Raw genomic sequence first — 17,342 nt, forward strand, 5'->3', positions numbered from 1 at the left:
ACCACATCTGCAGGTTCTTCTGAAGGCCTATAACCGAAGAAGGTGGCACCGGGACCCAACCTGGGGAGTCTGGAGAGGAACCAAGGAGCATGGAACATCTGTTTTTCAGGCTTGTCAAATGATGGCATATTGCAATCTGGTGCAAGCTACCTGCTACGGATCACACATAAAAACTGGAAGTGCAATAAATAAAAAAATTTTGGGCATAATAATAATGGGTTCAGATTTTCTATTTAACAGATTGCGGAAAGGACCGTTTTTAATAAAGTTAATCAGTATCATTAATCAGGTGCAAATTATTGTCCAGATATCCTGACTGCTACTGAAACAGTTAGTAGACAGGGTTGTCTTGTGATATTTTTTCAGCACTGGCTAGGGTGCGACAATAACAGTAATTTATTATTACTGGAAAACGTATTAGGTATGAATCGTTGCAATTATCCTTGCCAATGTTTTTCTTTTTTCAAAGGGGGCGTGACCCAAAAAACCTGAGAACCACTGCCCTAAATCAACAGGAAATAAATGAGAAAAAAATTCATATAATCGGTACAACTGGAAGAGACAGTATGTTCTGATTACTCCAGGCTTTATTCGAGTTCAGCCTCCACTCCAAGGCTGGAGTGGAGGCTGGGCTCTAGACAAAAATTTAAAAAATTACTTCAGAGCCAATGACTTCTAAAATTGAATTCAAAATTACTTTGTCAAAGTTTAGCAAAAGGTAGCAAAATACTGCTAATGCTTGTCAAATTACCAACTAACTTTATGAAACTGAATATGGCATTTACCTTGAATGATCTGCTTTAACTACTACAGCTTCTCATATATTAGCTGCTCAAAATCAGCTTTCGAATTGGACATAAACAAAATATTACTTGTGCTTCAGTGAGGGGGTTGTGAGATTGAAACTTGCTTTGTGAATCTTTTTATGAATCTTGACTGATTAAACATAACTTATCCATATTAAATGTTATATTGTTGTCGCAAATAAAAAATGAAAAAAAAATTGTCGCATTTGTGTTCATTTTAATTGTAGTAAGGAGCCCCATCTTTAATGGTCTCAATATCAATACAACAGTCCTATTATGCAGCCAGATTCTTCCTATGTATGCTGATCTGCTTCTAGATCACACTGTATTTCTCACACATCTCAATCTGTGCAAGACTGTGTGCTAGTGATAATATCAGGAAACGTATCCAGATAAGTAATTCGCATTTCATGTGTAGATGAATAGTACGCAGGTTTGTAATTGTGTAAGCAACGCAGTGATTTGTTTCTGTTCTGTCAAAGCCCGAGGGTGAGCACACTTCACACGGCACAGCCCGGGACTGCCAGGAACTACACAATTTGTGATCTTATTCAAATGAGCACATTGTTTTCCTGTTTACTGACACTATGGGGGGAGACAACTCAACATGATTTAATCATTCAGAAACAATCAGCCTGTGTGTACACGTAGCATTTGAAATGTATTGCTCAAATTATTGAGATCCATTAATGCATGTGTCCACTCTTGATGCACTGTCATTTATCATGGCTACACCGCCTGGCAGGCTAAAAGAAAACATCTTTTGTAATCATATAGCTTCATGTCAAGGGCAACATACACTTGTGTTCATTAATGGCTCAAATGTTTTTGTTGGTGGGTAACTGACAAAGGGAAAGCTTATATCTCAGTTTCAGAACTGCAATGGCAACTTATTACACAGCTCTCTGGAATCCTTAACTCTCATTGGTCAATCGCAGCATGCTGTGGTCAAATATTTGTGTATAAGGACTGATAAACTGTTGTCCTTAGCAGCCAATCTCCTACATTTTGCTAGTTTTTCGTTTCTAATCTCTTTCCGCTCACATAGTAAAATAATTTAAACTTAAATATTTAATGTCAATTTATTTACTTATGTGGTAAGTAGCCATGTGATAACTGGAAAAATGGACACAGTCAAATGGCTATTGTCACAAAATACATTTGTCAGGGTTAGCTGATTTTAGCCATTTTAAGCTGGTTTTGCAGCTTAGCCCAGCTGGTCTTCAAATAGTCTAGCTGGTCTTCCAGCCTGGCCAAGCTGGTGTTCATCTGTTTTTGACTAGCTGACAAGTGGCAAACAACAGCAAACAAACCAGCTTGATCAGGCTGTTAGGCCAGCAAAGACAAGCAAACTAGCTAAGGCTGGTTTAAGCTGTTATTGTGAGCAGGAACAGCCACAAACTAACCCCTTTCAGGATTCTGGCACTATCATAAGCACAGATGCAAAGTCCTCAGCCTCTTAACCTCCAGAAACATCCTAGACTGAGCTTTCATTTCCCTCCCTCATAAAAGACACATTTCCAGAGGAATCGCTACATTTGTTCCGCATTGCACAGTCAGTGCTCCTTGTGAATGCAATTTTGGCATGGGTAGAAGGCATATTTCAGCTTGTTTCAACACCTTCCATTCAAAAGGGGTGTTGAACCAAGTCTGAGCCAACACAGAAAGAAAAGTGATAAAGGAACTCCATGGCAAATCTCCATTAACAACTGTAAACCACCAGATAATATAGGCAATTCTTGGCAAAGCTGTATTATCTGACCAAGAGTGTGGTTGATGTGCTGTATGAATCCCATTAATTTCATGTCTTCATATGTGAAACAAACCGTCACAGGAGTAGTGCTTCTAATGGTTTGAAATGATACTAAGGAATCTGGCAAAATGTCTACTACTGGCCGAGGCTCTTCTATTATGAAAACAGAGTAATTCACAAAGGTACAGACTACCATCCTACAGAAAACTGAGCATTGATCGAAAAGAGACACAGTACAGTAAGTATTCCTTGTCTCAGATGGGTTTTTCTTAGACTAGCTATCAAAGAGAAGTGAAATACTCGGTGCTACGGGAGCTAGGATGTTGATGTTAATTCCTGTGGCATGAGCTAATCCTATGAGCGCTGATGTCCTTTTTCTTTATCAATTGCACCATGCAACTTGTACACATGCCTAGAGAAAACCTCACAATAAAAGTAATTTCTTATGGTTGGGCTTTGTCATTTGACAAAGACATATTGTTGCCTTGAAAAGTATTTGGACCCTTATGGACACTTGGATCAGGCTGAATATCAGTGCATTTGATAAAATATCAAACCAAGTGGCATCTGCAAACAAATGACAGAGATTTTATGAGAATTAATTTTGAACTAACATTTGCACTATTACTTTTCACAAACTGTTCCAAAGGTCATTTTAGTGCACGTATGAAGTCAGTTCCGCTCAAGTTTACACAGGCGTCCTAGCAGAGTAATGACAGGTGTACTTCACATTAATTTCAGTACAGCCATGTTCCACTACATTGGACAACCCACTAATTTCTACTTCAATAATTTTATCTTAATTCTGAACAATATATACATTTTATCATCTGAAATCTAACAAACTTCTTTTTGTGAAATGTTTTGATTGAAAAATGTGTTTGTGCTATTTTTCTTAATGTAACTTGGTTTGATAATTTGTTATACATTTCAAGAGTGTCCAAATACTTTTGGGGTCACTGTAAAAAAATGTTGTCAATGCAGAACATCTTCTAAAAGTGTTATGAAACACTCCTAGTTCAGCACCAGTTGTTCATACCTCAGACCTAAAAAAAGGGTCATGAAAGAGGTGTGAAAATATGTAAAAAGGTATAAGGTTAGAGAGTGCAACAACGGGAAGGACGGGAGGGGGTCAGGAACAACAATTCACTCACTCTCGCTCATGTTAGAGATGAAAATGTGAGTGGAAACATAAATGTTTTGGGGCACTTTGCTTTATATCAATCATGGGACAAAATTATGAATGTGAGAAAAGGGAAGATGATAGAACAATTTGCAAATCTGTAGCAATACCTCCTTTAAAGAAGTTAAAGGAGGTATTGCCACCAAAACCAGGACTAGAGGGCGACCGATATTTACGTTTTTGCCGATTAATCGGCACCGATAACAGGTTCCTGGAAATGTCAGGTATTCTTAAAAATCCACACCGATAGTTTTTCCCTGTTGCGTCCGGTGCTGAAGCGGCTGGAAAGGGTCCGCTGTTGTTATACAGTTCAAGAGCGGCCTTTAGAGGCAAAATAAAAACTTCACTGAAGCCTTGTGGTGTTTGACACGTGAGACTACACTCTGAATGGAGCAGAACACTTCAGATGCAGAATTAAAACATCAACAACGAAAAGGCATGCATGCAGTACACTACAGTACATGTTGTCATATCATTATAAAGTAATTAATTTGATGACTAGATGCTGCATTAGTAGAGAACAGCATGTTATGCAAACAGTATGTTTGCCGACAAGGCTGAGACTCTAACATAAAAGCTAACTTCAAGCAGTTAGAACAATGTGACAAAAATTCAAAAAGTCCTACCCAAATGTTTAAATGTCACAATTGTTACCATCTATTTGTATTAGTTTATATCCAGCTGGTCACAATTATGCATTCATTAGCCAACTAAGTTGCATATTTAAAGCTAGTGATGTGAGAAAGCAAATTAATATCTTCATGCAGCCGAGAGAAATCAGAAACGGATCCGATTTCAATTAATACATATTTTGACTTTGAATTGATCCCATTCTTGCGCTAAAAAAGGCTAGACACGGCGCAACAAATACAGTTTAACAGAAAGAAGGTGTCTCAATATGCTTTTAAAGTTCTTTTTAATTAGATACATCATCTAAAAAACAGCACTCCAGCACAAGACACTGAATAAACAAAGACAAAGGGAAACAAAGACATTCGTCTAGAGCTCTTTTACACAGAAAAACAAATGGATGGTTGCAAATGTGTTCGGTGTGAACAGCCCCTTACAGTTGGTGGAGGTCTTTGGCATTGCGTCTTGCTCTCTTATAAGCATTTCTCAGATTAAGCAATGACTTGTTTAAATGCTTTGTCATGATGTTCAACTTGGAAAAGTGTTTTGAGATCCTCGCGTTCGGCTCCAGTCTGTTGTGTGGCTTGGGCTCATAGTCTGAGCCGCTTCACCGAGTTCAGCCGAATACCACTGCTATCTTTGAATATTGCTACTCTACATACAACTGTACTGAATAAAAAAAACAATACGATACTACTTTATTTATCCCTGGAGGGAAATTGAGGATGTGGTATTTCGCTGTTATTATAAAGCTTGAGTGTGGAGTAGTTGGAATCAGTGCAAGTGGAGCACCATGTGAACTGTCTATCGAAGCATTTTCCCCCCTCATTTTACTTTTGACTTAACATTTGAGAATATGGACTGACTAAAACTTTTTATTTATTTATTATTTCATGCACATTAGTTGAAAATTAAAAGCTCTCTTTTAACAGCCAGGATAGGAATGTTCTATGCAATAATATAATGGAAACCAAAAAGAGAGTTGACAGGACTTTGAGATTTCATCACTGCCTTCTTTTTTTTAACAAGCCATCGTGTAATCCTTTCCATGATCAGACGTATGGAGAAGATGCAATGGAATATGTGCATCTCTAAGCTGCTTCATGTTCGAAACATGGGTAGCAGAACTTCTGTCAACAAAAGTGCTTGATCTGGTCCGGTTATGGACTGCGGTCCATTCTGATGAGTGATTCCAATCTCACCACGGTTTTCTGTGTATAAGTCCGCTCTCATATCTTAACTAGGACCACGGTCTCGTTCGCGTGTGATTTAGAAATCTCTGCTGTAATGTGATCTCACCACGGAGCCCCTCTCAAATCTGTACCACGATTGATGTTCAACTTGCGCCGGCCAGGGTTTTGAATTCTCCATTATAATGCAAACTCACGCGTTTTTGGATGGAAGCGTTCCTTCTCATGAATTATGTGGAAATACAATAAACATAATGAGAGCTATAATTGTTTTCAATAATGTGCAACCTGTACATATCCGTTAACATCTCAAAATATGAGTAAACAAAAAATTTCAATAATTTTTGCCACTCTTCTCTGAAAAAGGTATATCACTGAGAAGATACTAAGCAAAGTTTGAGAAGTCAAGCAATGTAATTCACAATATAGATGAAAAATGAGGGCAGAGAAACAAGCTAACCCTCTTTCAACCTCACAGAGTCACACTGCCTCTGCCATGGCTGGTGACACTCCAATTGGGACATCGAGATTAGAGGGAAAAGAAGAAAGTTAGAGAGATAGATGGAGATGGAGAGAGAGAGAGAGAGAGAGAGAGAGAGAGAGAGAGGTATGAGAGAAGAACAGTTCATTAATGTGAAGAAGAATAAGAAAAGAAAGAAAAGAGGTAAAAAGAAAGCTGTTAAACCACTTTCAGGAAGTATCGCCCCTCCTTTGCTTTAATGAGGTTAACTGTAAAGGCATGTGCAGGATACAGTCTTCCCATATCACAACGAGGCCCCCATCTCGGTATGAAGGAAGTGTAAAATTACAATTAGACCTTAATGAATGGCATATTTCATTACATACTGTATAAGCTAATTACGAAGTTGTATTTAGAATAAAACCCTGGCTGTAATAAGCATTTGCTTTACTACCACAACAGATTGTTCAGTCCTCAGAGCTACATGTTGCTGTGTTCAGAGAGAGGCAAGCAGAAAAAACAACGGAATAGCAGTAAAGTGTAGCATTTCTGAGAAGATTCTTGTGCTGCTGTTGGAGCAGGGCCCCTCACTGCAGTGTCAGTGTTCCAGGTGGAGTGTGGGAGGAAAGGATGGTTGTTCTTGCTTTTGTAACGGGCAACCGTCTCCACAGGCTGACGTGAGCACACTAATCGCTTTAGCTGATCCCACTCGGCTGTGTGTGAGGCAGATGTTTGTCAGGCCACAGCACTGTTCAGCATTCACACTGCACTAAGCGAGATTAACCATCACCACCTTTATTTATTTATTTATTTATTTCCCTTCCTCCTTGCCATCGCCTGCCCCAATTCTTAATCTTTGACTAAAAAGCTCCAGAGAAAATACTGCTATATTAAATCATTGTGTAAGGCACCTAGGGATGGGTGGTGTGACCGATTTTGATCTTTATAAATGATTTAATACCATAATTAAATTGTTTCCGAACTTGATGGATGCAAACCAAAAGTTAAGATTATTCATAAAAACATCAGTGCAAAAATAGCTTCACATAATGTAACACGAGTTAAAAACAAGATTCAAAACAGTAATACATTATAAACATGACTAGATGCACTCTTTATGACAACATTGTAAAATTATCAGAAAATGTAAATTATATTGTATTAATTATAAAGGCACAGTTGCACACCTGTGACAATGTATACCATGGAACAGTTTAATTCTATATTAATGCAATAAGCTTCAATGTTGATAGGCAGTCATAAAACGTTACACCATGTTAACAATAGACCTACAAGGTGTCAAAACTAAATCGCTCCCATTAACAAAATTGTCAACAATGGAAGCATGCAGTAGCGACACAGTTTGCAGAAAGTTGTGCTTGGGGTCAGATGTTTTAAATCATGCCATAAATGGTATAGCAGAATCTCTACCTGTTGACATACTTCTACCGTCGCACAGTATCACTGTCATACCAGCCAGCTCTAAAGTCATCCAGCGATCGTTTCACAGAAATAATTTACCTTTCCGAATTTCCAGGAGTGGAAATGAAAAACAAAAAATGTTTAAACTGTTGAGAAGTTGTTGGCAGATTTTAGTACTAAGTAATAAGGAGAAGCTAACACTTCTGTTAATCAGCCGAGTCTAAAATCAGCAATTATTAACCCCTAAATAAAAGCTTTGGAAAAATCTGCTACATTATATTATTGTGCAAAGCAACCAGCGATTATTTCAGAGAAATTTGTTTATGCCACGAAGAGTGGCAGTGGGGAGAAAAAGCCAAACCCAAAATATGACAAATGTTTAAGAAACAATGACAAGGTGCTCGATCAATTCAGCGCACAGCCCTCTAAGGTCGTGAAAACATTTTCCTGGTGTAAGTCAAAAAATAAGAAACATTTGAAGTGAGAAACCCAAGTCATTTGATCTCTTTCTCTGCTCTTTCTTCTCTGTTGTTCCATTATGCAGGTGCTGGAGCCCTGAGGGTACAAGGCATCCAGAGGACTATACAGCTACCCTGTACATAAACACTACCAGACGCCTCTGCCCCGACCATCCTGCCCCATTCTGCTCTGCCATATATTGCTCACAGCTTTCCAATTTGGCCAAATCAACACAGCATGTTCCCCTATGCTGTAATGCTTACATGAAACGGGCATAATCATCTTGAATATGTAACATCTCACAGCTTATGTCCAAGAACGGTATGACCTGCTGACTATACAGAGGACAGTCAAACGTTAACCAGATGCTACATACTTTGTTCTAAGCTGCTTGAAATATTGTTACTGCTGCCGATTTGTCATGAGTTCTGAGACAGAGTAATATTTACATCATCTCAAAGTAATCTTGTGGAAAACTCTGCCCCTATCATCAAGTCTGGCTCAATGTTAGTGGTCCACCTCCAGAGTTTTGTGTAATGGTCAATGCCAATATCTAGAAAGTAAATTGGCCGCAGGCCAATAATCCAGATTCATACATCATACAATTTAAACCAAATGATACATACACAAAATTGCTGCAATCAAACAAGACAGATAGTGTAAATATAGACAATTTTAATATTCTGTTGACAAGGTTGTCAGTAGATTCTGTAATTGATACCAAGGGGAAAGGAACACTTTTGTTTATTGGCAAAACCCTTATGATTATTTTCTGATGCGACAATGAGCATGTACAATCTTACGCTGATTATGCTTAATAGCATAATAAGGTAAAGTAAACCAGAATAGCTGCTGTAATGTGACGTTATTTTGTATTATTGCTGGTACAGCTCACTGGAGCTCTTTAAGCAATGGGACAGGTCAGAAATAGTTTAAATAAAAAAAGAAAATTCTTTTTTTCTTCAAAAGATCAGCACACCCTGATTTTAATCTGCATGTAAACACCTTTATTGCCTGGCGGCTTATCCAATGTGCACATGTTATGCGCACACCCATTTACGTTCTAGTACGTTAACGATCTTCTTATGTTAACGTATTGATTTTTAGAGTATTGCTGAGCATATAAAAGGTGCTCAATATCAGCCTGGCTGATATATCGGTCTATCATTATTCAAAACCTTGTGTGTCTACATAGTGGGTAAGAGGAAACTTATGAATCTTCTGTAAAACAGGACATCCATAAATCAAAAATGTATGACTGAGTCTAAAATGAGTCTTGACTACCTTGTTAATCACTGGATACTAACAAACAAATGTACAAATCATAAGATATTATTTTAGCTATATTGAAAGTGTGAACTTGAGGTGCTGAAAACCTGACAAAAAGATAATTAAACACCATGTTAAAACAACAATTAAACAACAATTTTAAGAAACAACTAGGGCTGAACGATTAAATCGAATTAATAATTGTGATTATTTAGAATATTATTGCAACAGTGATTTGAACTGTGATATTATTAACGTTTTAAAAAACCTGTTAAGTTTTTCCTTTTGACCATAATTAAGTCATGGGCAAACATGCTCTAATGCCAATAGAAATACTCTTCACACTTAAGCACAAAAAATATATATAAATAAAGAAATAAACAAATACAGTAAAACAGACTCGCATAACCTTCACATTGTATCAGTTCAACCTGTTTTTCCCCCACTTTGTGATAGGGACTTGGCGCACTTTTAATCATTATATTTGTGAACCAATAATAATTTCTGTTGAGAAATTTTTAAGGAAACATATTTCATATATAAAAAAAAAAATTTGAATTTGTATTGTTGTTGTTATAAAACAGTACCATATTTATGTAATAATGTCATACAATGCATGCAATATTGCTATGCAGTCAGGTTAAACCCTTAAGCCTTTATTTTGGCAGAATCTTCTATTTTGGCAGAACAAGGAAGACATTTCAGTTTGTCTTTGAGTTGGCAATGGTATTGTAATGCAGATAAATGCTCTCATCAACTCTTCTGTACACAAAAAACAATGTTATTGGGTTATTTTAAATTTGGATAGTAACTTTTAGCAGCCAAGCATATTTGTATTGTAGTGAATCTAGAGCGCTGTAAATATAACACGCTCAGCTCATAAGCCGTGCACAAGTATGTGCAATACACCGCAGAGAACAGCTCTGCGGATATACAGTAAACACAGCGAACAGTGCATGCAGAGTATTTATCTATTTAAATAAACATGCAGTCCATGCGGTTTGATAATCGCACTTACATATCAACTACTGAGATTTAAAGGCATGCTGACCTGTGTGTTCTGCAAGCTGGGAGTAACGTCAGCAGCCCCCCCTCCCCCTCCCCTCCCTTCATATAGTCTGTGGGGAAGGTCCCTCCGTGAGCTCTCGTCTCCACTAGGGTCCACCGCACCTGCAAAGAAATAAAAGACACGTTACACCTTCAGCTTGAAATTAGTGTATCCTCACTGGGACACTCTCCAAACCGAGTAATACACTTCACACGCACACCCTTGACGATCTGACATTTTGCGCTCTACTGATGTATCCCGCATAGGTCTGGTATGGCATGTTTTGTTTTGTGTTGCACTGGGAGATTTCAAAAAGAGTGACATCAAACAGTGCACCCTGGGGTGTCTGCGAGTAGACACCTGCTATAGCCGGGCTCCCTTTGCTCGCAAACTATGTCCTTCCAAAAGGTTATCATAGAGTCACTATCGCTCCTAATCCAAAGTTAATTACATTTAGCAGTTACCACGGTTAATACGATAGGTTTCCTGAATGGTTGGGTAAGATCCTTCACACTTCACTGCAAGATAAGGACAGTGAAAGAGAGAGTAAAAAAAAGGAGAGTGAAACTTTGCCAGTGTATCCCAATCCTGGTACTAGAGTATCCCCTACACTGCACATTTTGGATGTCACATTATTTGGCATACCCTATTTAGGTCTTGGATTTTCGCCTAAAGTTATATCAAGTGTGTTAGATTAGAGAGACATCCAAAATGTGTAGTGTTGGTGGTACTCCAAGATTGGGAAACATTGATTTATGTAATCGTGACAGTGCCAAAAACATGTACATTATTATATGTCAGCACCAAATCTAATTTACCAAGCTCACAACTCATCGTACATTGGCAGGTAAGCCAATTAAGTGGCTATTAAAACTGTATAAGCGATAGGGGTATGGAGTCTTTGGTTTCTTGGTGTGAACGGCCATCCTATGGCTTGATACTTGGGCCGGTCTATGAGTGACAGCTACGGTAAGGTCAGGCAGTATTGTACGGCATGAATCTTTAAGTGATAATTACTGGCCCTTCTCATTGTACCCTGCTCAGATAGCTGCTAACTGGGTTGGATGGCCAATAGCACAACTCTCTGAGCATGAGAAGCACATTTGATCAGCTGTTGATTACTGTATCAGTGGAAGATGGTGTGCGCCAATGCCCGAAATGGAGTGAACATGGGAATGTGGTATCTCGGCTGACCTGGTCAAGTTGCAAAAGTAAGTAATATGGAGAAGAGACAAATTTCTGATGTATCTAAGCAGCTGTTGCGCAAACCTTACAATTCAAAGTAGTTTTTCTATTTTGTGTGCTTCAGATTAACCAGTGAGTGTGAATTCACATTAAACCATCATCTGTGATATTACTTACTAAGGTTGTATCACTATTACTATTGCTAACACTGAGGGTAAGTGATTTGAACAAACCCTAATGCCTAGTATTAAACTTCAGCATGAGACTTGTTGACTTTACTAATAGATCAGGATTATGAATTATCACCCAGCGGCTGATAAAACGGGTGGAAAAATCGTATTGAAGGAGAGTCCCCATGACATAGCCTATAGCAGGGACTGTTGAATACTAACCACTGGAAAATATGAGAATTGATTTTAGTACATTGAAAACTTACCACAATGCAAATACTACTATCGACCAGGAGAAATTGCTTGTTCTACACAGACCTGCCAATCACAGTAGGATTCTATCATGCATCATCCTGCATTAGTCAGCGAGCATGTGCAAGCTAACGCCAACGTTCGCCAAAATTAGCAATAAACGAAAACCATACAGAAAACCGCATTTTCCAGATGAAATGGGATTAAAATCTTTTAACCAAGTTCAAGGGGAAACCTTTGGTTTGTTTCGAGACCAAATCTGTAATGAAAGATTTAAATTTTAATTGCCAATGCACCACTGCTCACAAGAGATTTATGGGTTTCTTAAAAACATTTTTTTAACATTTTTGTAATATTGTAAAGAAACGTGCGATTGAGATTGATGAATCTTTTGGAGATGAAAAAATAGCCAAGAACTTTGAATCTATATCTTTGTCCCAACCAACAGTAACAGAGGATTTACTGAAAAGTACAGAAAAATATAGCAATTCTACAAGAGCATTTCAAAGTTCGCTTCCAGGTCTTCCACATCATGCATCATCTCATAGACCTCTTCACTGACCCCCTCAATGCAGCTGTCAGTGAGCAGCCTGGAGAGATGCAGCTAGAACAGTGCATACTTCAGTCTGACCCCTTCTTTCAAGAAAGGCGCAATGAGAGGGGAATGGAATTTTGAAAACTGCAACCTGAGTCCCATTTTCACCTCTGCTAAGAGTTTGCAATGTTAACATGCAGCATGTTTGGTAGCACTTATATCTGCAAAAGTAGTTTCTGAACAATGAAGCACATAAAATCAAAAGAGAGAAACAGACTGACAAATGACACCCTGTTCCAGCTACTGCTGGTTGGCTGTACAAACTTTAAGATTGACATCGAGTCTATCTCATAGCAGTTGTAACGTGCATGTGCCAACCGCAATTGTATGTGCACATTTAAATGAAATATACTTTGACAGGCTCACATTCGACTGTACTCATATCTTCAGCATTCACGTCAAAACCGAAGTATAATTTGGCTTAAGCAAAACACCAAGGCAACCACCTTTTAACACCCTGGAAACCGACCTAAACACCCTAGCAAATGCATGGAGACACCCTAAAAACCACTCACAACAACTTAGCAACCGCAAAGCAACACCCTGGAAAACACCTACAATCCTCTAGCAACGGGCCCGTGAGTTTTGCATTGGCAAGTAGGCCCACAACACTTCCTAAAGAGTTTCTTCATAAATTGTAAAAACCTAGTTTCCAAATTACAAAATAAGTTATCAAATTACAAATGTAATTTTGATAGTCTTACATTTTTATTTGAACATATATTGAATACCAATGTGAAAGATCAAAGTGAGGATTCTCAATTTTTACATCAACGCAAAGCATCTACTTTAGTTTTGTGCAAGAGAAACAATTGACAATTTTACAGAAATGCAATTAGAGGATAAGAAATGAGTACATGCTTCACTCCAGGAGAGGAAGATTGCCATTTCTGAATATTTGAATCCACTAGAAGGCAATCACTGAAATATGCAAACATTCATGAGAAAATAAATGTAGTGGAAAATTTGGTGCATATCTGCAATCAAGTTCATGGGCAGATCTAGGAAGAGAGAATGAAGTTACGGAAAATCAAACTGATATTGAGTATCAACTGTTTCAATAACTCCTCAAAAGTATGCCTGACAAATAGCATGTGCTGTGAAGTAATTATTGGAAGTGTCAATTCACTTTCTGATACGGATCAAACATCTGCATGTGTTTTTAAAATGTGTTGATCCTCTGTGAAAAACAAGTCATTTATCATGGGGTGTGGCCTCTGTATTGTATAAACGTATAAAGATCTGCCAAATAGACTTTTCACTTTAATGACATAGCTTTTATTTCAAGTTAGATTTGATCAGAGCCAGAAATTATCCCTGGTTAAAAGGCACAAATGCAACAGAAAGGGATGCAAATGCTGCAGATATTCAAAATGCGGGAGCACCAAAATACCAAATGATAAATTCCTCTGTTGGTTTCTTGTGTTTCATATAGTATTTTGTGAAATTATATTCTATTTCTATCTATTTATGTGTTTTGTATGGGTTTAGTGCCTCTGTAATGACCTGAATCTGTCAGATTAGTTCTGTATTCACTCTCTGAGAAGTAATGTTAAATGTGTAGCTAACATGAAGTGGCTTCTGATTAAAATTACAAACAAAAACATGATAAAACAACTCTATCCGTAATGTGGAACAGCAATTACATCAAAATCTCCAGTGACGTACGCAACACACTGTAACATATGCCATAGTATGTAACATACTGGAACTGCCAATTATTTTAAATGTTTTCTACCCATGTTTTACTGTAATATTTTATATTATGCATTATGTAAAGCTACTTTTGTATATGATGTTGCTTTTATAGATAACAGTAACAGCCATCATTTTTCATAATTGTTCAAATAAATTGAGAATTTATTTAAATTAATTTAGATAGCATTTGACATAAAGTAACAAAATGCTGTTCATAAAGGTTAAAAAATGTCAAAAAAAAGGTTAAGAATATAAAAAAAAGTCTTCAAAACAATGCTCGTTGTGCTCTCTTCAAACAGCAACAATTACACTGATTTTCTTTAACCCTTCAAAATTGTGAGAACTCTCTCACATTCTCATAATTCAGCACAGCTCCCCACTACAGTATTTCCACATCTGAGACAAGAGTCAGGTGGCAGAGCCCTGCAAAAAAGCAATAACTGATCATTTACATGCAAATACAGAAGGCAAAAAAATGGGTTCAATCTAAAAAAACAGTGAGCATTTTAAAGTGCTGCGAGGCACAGGCTTCCAGCTAAATTAATTCACACCCTGAAGAAACCATTTTCATCAGCCAGGGATAATGTGGTACACTAAGGTTTGTCAGATACTTATCAGATGGAATTTATCTGTGGAATAATATTCTCCCCTAAAACAAACATGTCGAGTGGTCAGACTCGCACCCAAATCATTGTTATAATCATGAGTCCAGAGTAAATGTCAACATTGAAATCATTTGGTCATGGTTCCTTTCAATTAGCCCTTTCAAAAATGTCTTGGTAATGTAGCAGAATGTGATATGAACATGGACATTTTAAGAGTGGAATGACTCCTGGTTTTGTAGCCACTTTTGTAAAGGCTTTTAGTACCGAAGAACAGTGTAAGACCTCAAGATCTTTAGGGCTGAAGTGATTAAAATGTTTTATTTACTTTGGTTTGGAGAGTTCAAAATCTATTTACAACGCTTTGACAGATGTCAAGGAATTTCCATCTGGGAAGACTAACAAAAAAGTGGCTATTTGAAGCTGAAGGATGTAACTGTTTGTGTTAAAATTCTTTCTCCTATCCCAGTTTAATATGCAGAGACAAATTATCCCTCCCTTCCACCCTCCCTCCCTCAACAATGTTGCAAAACCAATGGTGTGAGTTTGGGGCAGCACAACCTGTTTGTCTGAATGTCAGATGAGCTAATGTTAGAAAACATGTCATTCTTTTTGCTCCTAGGTGCTGCTTCTGGCACAGAAATTCCACCACACTTCACCTCTAATGAAACAACAGTCCATTGCCTCTAAAAAGAAAAAGCCCAAAATTGTAATGGTACTGGTTGCTTTAACTGTGCATAATCACATTTGTTGTCCAGACCAGATGTTCATGCCAGTCAAGGTGGCTCTTGCAGTATTCATTCAAAGACAAGCCTCTCACTGAAAGAATCTTACTTGCAATTTTGTAAGAGAATTGTTTCGAAATACAAATTAGCTACTGATTTGCTCAGAGGAAATGTTTTGTTCAGTGTATGTATCAATTTGCTGCCAAGGCTGGTTGTTAAGCTTCCTGAAGATGTTATGTTAGAGCTAGTTAAGAGATGTCTCAAAGACAGGACTATTGTGAAATCAGAAATATTTCAGGTAAGGATATTCAGCTACAGGCTCTAGACTGTAGTGTACTGTATATGCTGACCATAAAGAAACATCCGTTACGTCAATTTACCCCTGTGAATTTCATAACTTCAGTATGTAAACCAAACCTAAACATAAAACAGGAAAACCCCAAAGATATTCTTGATTTTCAGTACAATGCCTATTGAAACTGGAGATTTTTAATGGAAAATACAAAGCACAGATAAATGCTTATGGATGTGATCATATTAGTTAAATATGCTGGTCTGTGACAAAGTTCACATTAAAAGGTAATATTTTTTTTGGTTTGAATTAACTCGAACTTTGAATTGTTTGTTTTTCATCCATAATTTGCAATGCCCAATTCCCAATGCGCTCGAAGTCCTCATGGTGGCGTAGTGACTCGCCTCAATCCAGGTGGCAGAGGACGAATTTCAGTTGCCTCCGCATCTGAGATGTCAATCTACATACACATCTTATCACGTGGCTTGTTGAGCGCGTTACAGTGGAGACATAGCATGTGTGGAAATTTCACGCTATTCTCCGCAGCATCCACGCACACCACTGAGAGTGAGAACCAAATTATAGTGACCACAACGAGGTTACCCCATGTGACTCTACCCTCCCTAGCAACCGGACCAATTTGGTTGCTTAGGAGACCTGGCTGGAGTCACTCAGCACACCCTGAACCAACGAGTAAGTGTTTTTTTCTCTCTCTCCACTCTCTCTCCCACTGCCACTCCGTGTTGGCCTTTAACCTTTCTTTTTACATGTTTTGTTAATTTGGCACGATCGCTGTTACGGCGTGTAAGTGCAAAAAAAAAATTGTCACAGAGAGAGAGAGATTTACGGGCAGCTGTCTGACACCTGTGTGTGTGTTTGTCTTTTTGGTTAAGTTTATGATTAAAATATTATTTATATTATCAAGCTGATTCTCGCCTCCTCCTTTCCTTTGTATCCCTTTACAATCGGTTATCGATATCGGCCACAATGAGCTGTGAATTATCAGTATAGGACCAGAAAATTCGGTGCATCTCAAATGGTAACCATAGTTTCTGTAAAACTACCACAAATACTTCAGATATTATTACTACTAAAATCTTAATAAATTAATGTGGAATCTCCTACAAACAATAAATAATGAGCTTTCAGATGCCTTCTGTCATTTTGATTAAGTTCCTTTTTTGGTTGACAGTAGTGGCTAACAGCAAGTTACAACAGTTTTAACGCATGGTAATTTGGCAGAAACTAAGATAAAAAGGTGCATTATTGTACGTGCATATTTGTATAACCAATATTCCATATATCTGCCAGACATTCCATCATGTAAAATTAGGAAAATATTAAAAAAAATGGACACAGCAAAGCTTATTTGCTATCACATCTTGGTTACATTCTCTCACAAATCCAACCGAAACACATGGACATTAAATGAACAGACAACAACAAAATGTTTCCTATTACAAGGGTTCTCAAACTATGGTACCACCAGTGTGTGCCCCTACACAGCACGGAAATGTAAACATATAAATAGAATAAAAATATACAAACATTTTATTTAAGACCTGTATGATAGGCCTTCTTGATGACTTCAGAAAGTAACTCT

At 37.7% G+C, this 17,342-nt stretch overlaps 1 protein-coding gene across 1 annotated transcript in view; it reads right to left on the reverse strand.

Annotated features, from left to right (window-relative positions):
* The window catches only part of LOC127660494 (zinc finger MIZ domain-containing protein 1-like), a 185,092-nt gene that overhangs the window by 134,482 nt on the left and 33,268 nt on the right, over positions 1-17,342 (reverse strand). Inside the window, 1 exon segment of the mRNA XM_052150767.1 lies at positions 10,224-10,342. The gene's annotated coding sequence lies outside the window, so the exon portion shown is untranslated.

The sequence above is a fragment of the Xyrauchen texanus genome, chromosome 20 (assembly GCF_025860055.1).
Source record: "Xyrauchen texanus isolate HMW12.3.18 chromosome 20, RBS_HiC_50CHRs, whole genome shotgun sequence".
Classification (NCBI taxonomy): Eukaryota; Metazoa; Chordata; class Actinopteri; order Cypriniformes; family Catostomidae; genus Xyrauchen; species Xyrauchen texanus.